The sequence below is a fragment of the Palaemon carinicauda genome, chromosome 17 (genome assembly GCF_036898095.1).
Source record: "Palaemon carinicauda isolate YSFRI2023 chromosome 17, ASM3689809v2, whole genome shotgun sequence".
Classification (NCBI taxonomy): Eukaryota; Metazoa; Arthropoda; class Malacostraca; order Decapoda; family Palaemonidae; genus Palaemon; species Palaemon carinicauda.
This window is the reverse complement of record NC_090741.1, coordinates 137,542,046-137,545,554: the sequence shown is the minus strand read 5'-3', so window position 1 is coordinate 137,545,554 and position 3,509 is coordinate 137,542,046.

Genomic DNA, 3,509 nt, shown 5'->3' with positions numbered 1-3,509 from the left:
TATAATTATGTATGTCCGCTCGATGGTAATGGTTGTTTATTGTTGTTATGGGGAACTGCTGTTAAGGTTCTATTATGGTTTGTACTGTTAACGTTTTCTGATGCTTTCTATATAACAGCGAGTCTAGTTTCTGTAACTGAATTGTCAGTATCACTATGGATCCTTGTCTAGGAATAAACTGCACTTAAAATATACCTCAATGTTTATTTGGATCTGGAATGATATATTACATGGCGCAGTGAGTCTCGAGGTCTACGTGGCGAAATACACCGTTGGAAAGGAAGACTTGCAATGGATACTGCATTGAAACTTGGCGAAGAAGCACTCCTTTTAACGAAAGAGGACATTCAGCAGCTTACTCGTGACGATATTGTGAATTATCTCCGTGTTTTGGATGTGTCTTTCAGCCCCATGGATAGTACAGTGAGACTGAACAGTCTCCTCCAAGGTGCTATTAGAAATGCTAAAAGGACTGAAACGGATGACGGAAGCATGAAACACGAGGACGCAAATACAGGTTCAAATGATTCAATGATGATCATGTTGCAAATGCTACAACAGCAGATGAAACTTCAGGAGGATCGATTTTTGCGCGAGCAGGAACATCGGGATCGGGAGCAGGAACGTCGGGATCGTGAACAGGAACGTTGTGATCGTGAACTTACCGCTCTTCTTAACCGATTTGGACCTACTACTCCTAGTGGGGCAGAAGATAATCCTGGGGACCCCCGTCGAAATATTCCTGCGAAAATTTCGATACGGCCTCCAGAGTTGCTTGAGGATGGTGTTACCTTAAAATCATTTAAAAGGTGGGAAGCCAGTTGGAAGAACTATGCTCAAGTTGCAAAGCTGAGTGAGAAACCTAGGGAGGATCAAATAGCCACCTTTTGGTCGTTTTGCAAGCCTGACTTCCTACAAAGGGTTCGTCATGCGGTTGAGATTCCTTTAGACACGGCTTTGTCACTGAATGAGATAATTGAGCAAATCAAAAAGTATCTCAAGGACCAGCGGAACGTTGCAGTGGACAGATACAAATTGGTCAGAAGAAAGCAAGATGCTGGCGAATCTTTTGATGACTTTTTAGTTGATCTTCGTGAGCGAGCAGAGGACGCCAACCTTGCTGATATGACTTCTGATGAGTGGATCACTACTCTCATTGTATCTGGTGTACGAGACGAGGAAACGAGACAAGAGCTTTTAAGTAAAAAACCCACTCTTAGCCTTGCTGATACTATTTCCCTTTGCCGTAAACGCGAGTTAGCAGAGAGAGAAGACAAGCGTCTCAGTACAGAAAGTGCCATTAATGCAGCCAGATTCAAGCAGCGTGGTAGAAGCAGGAGTACTAACCGAAGAATTCACCATGGATCACCTAAAGAGGAGCGACTGAAATGTCGGAAGTGCAGTTTTCCACCTCACCAAACTGGCAGATTGTGTCCTGCAGTAGGGAAAACCTGCCACTATTGTGGATTCTCTGGACATTTTAGTAAAGTTTGCGAAAAACAAAAGAAGGGAAAAGAAGCTGCACTGTCACCAAAATTTGGAAAGTTAAAACACATGGCAGAAATTTCGTTTCGTGGCCAGGAACGGCCAGTACTCCCCATTGAATTTCACCACCCGAAGACAGGTTATCTTGCTAAGATGAATGCGATTGCTGATACAGGTGCCCAGATGACTGTTGCTGACATGGGGATGTTGCATTCTCTTAGACTACAGAGGAAGGACCTGCATAATTATGAGGAACACCTTGTGAGTGTTAATGGGAAGAGACTGAGAATTATTGGCGGAATTGACTTGGTGCTGAAGATTGGTGATATGCATTGCATGGAAAATGTAATATTTTGCAGAGATGTGAAGTTTGATGATATGTATCTATCCCTTCGTGCATGCAGGAACCTTGGTATTGTTCATGAAGACTTCCCTTTACCTGCAAAGAAGTTGGTTGAAGCTATTGATAAATCTGTTACTGCTCTAGGCCATAGTATAAAGTCCAGTGACCGAGACATTGAAGTTATGGAAAAGCAGATATTGCAGACTTACAAAGAAGTTTTCAATATCAAAGGGCAATTGCAAACGATGAAAACACCACCAATGAAAATCCAACTCAAGGAAGATGCAAAACCTTTTGCAATATATGCTGCAAGGCCAGTGAGTTACCCACTACGTGAAGCAGTGAAGAAAGAACTGGAAGACATGATGAAAAAGGGTATTATTGAACGAGTTGGAGATCGGCCAACAGAATGGTGTCATCCTATTGTTGTTGTCCCAAAGCCTACAGGTGGAATTAGAATGACGGTTGACCTTTCGAAGCTAAATTCTCAAGTCCATAGAATTGTACACAATGCTAAAATCCCACATGATGTCAAAAATGAAGTTGTACTGGATGCAAAGTACTTTACAGTTTTGGATGCTGCTAAAGGAAACTGGCAGTTGGAACTGCATGAAGATTCTAGAGATCTGACAACATTTCTGACGCCATGGGGTAGGTTTAGATACAAGAGAGCACCAATGGGTTTTATCAGCACTGGTGATAGCTACAACTTCAAAGGGGATCTTGCTATAGACGGTTTGGAGCGAACACATAAAGTCGTGGATGACATTCTTATTGCTAGTCGCACACTTGAGGAACACATACTGGATGTTCGTGCTTTTCTTGATCGTTGCAAAGAGCATGGTATAACTTTAAACCTAGCTAAATTCAAATTTGCTCGATCATCTGTTCGTTTTGCTGGATTTATTTTGTCCGCAGAAGGGAGAGAAGCAGACCCAGATAAAGTGAGAGCCATTACAGAATTTGCAACTCCTACAAACATCACTGAACTGCGAAGTTTTATGGGGATGGTTAATCAACTGGGCTCATTTTGCTCGCACATTAGTGCTACTTGCACACCACTGAGAGATCTTCTTAAGAGTAAAAATCAGTTCCAGTGGTTACCAGCACATTGTGAAGCGTTTGAGAAAGTTAAAGGGTTGTTAACTAAAACACCGATTCTTGCGCAGTTCGATCCCAGTAGGATGACACGTTTGGAGACGGATGCAAGTAGACTGAAAGGATTTGGATTCAGCTTACTTCAGAAACACAAAGAAGGATGGAAACTCATCACCTGTGGAAGTAGGTTTTTGTCGGACGTGGAAACAAGATATTCCATGATAGAACTTGAAGCCTTAGCTATCAAATACGCCATACTGAAATGTAAATTATACTTGCATGGCCTCCCTCATTTTACAGTCATCACTGATCACCGCCCACTTCTACCACTTTTTAATAAATACTCTTTGAACCAGGTCGAAAACGTAAAACTGCAAAATTTAACCCTGGATAGGTACGGTGGGTCGTTTGCGACCCCGAGCGTCCAAAAAAAACAGGTTTTTCTCACGTGACTCACCCCTGTGACTGAATTTGTGGGTGATCGACCTGCAGGAGGTGTCTCCCCTACACGCTCTAGTAGTGTCCAGATGTGCATTGCTGTAGCTGTACTCCTTCCCCGATTTCTGAGACGCGTCGGGGTCGT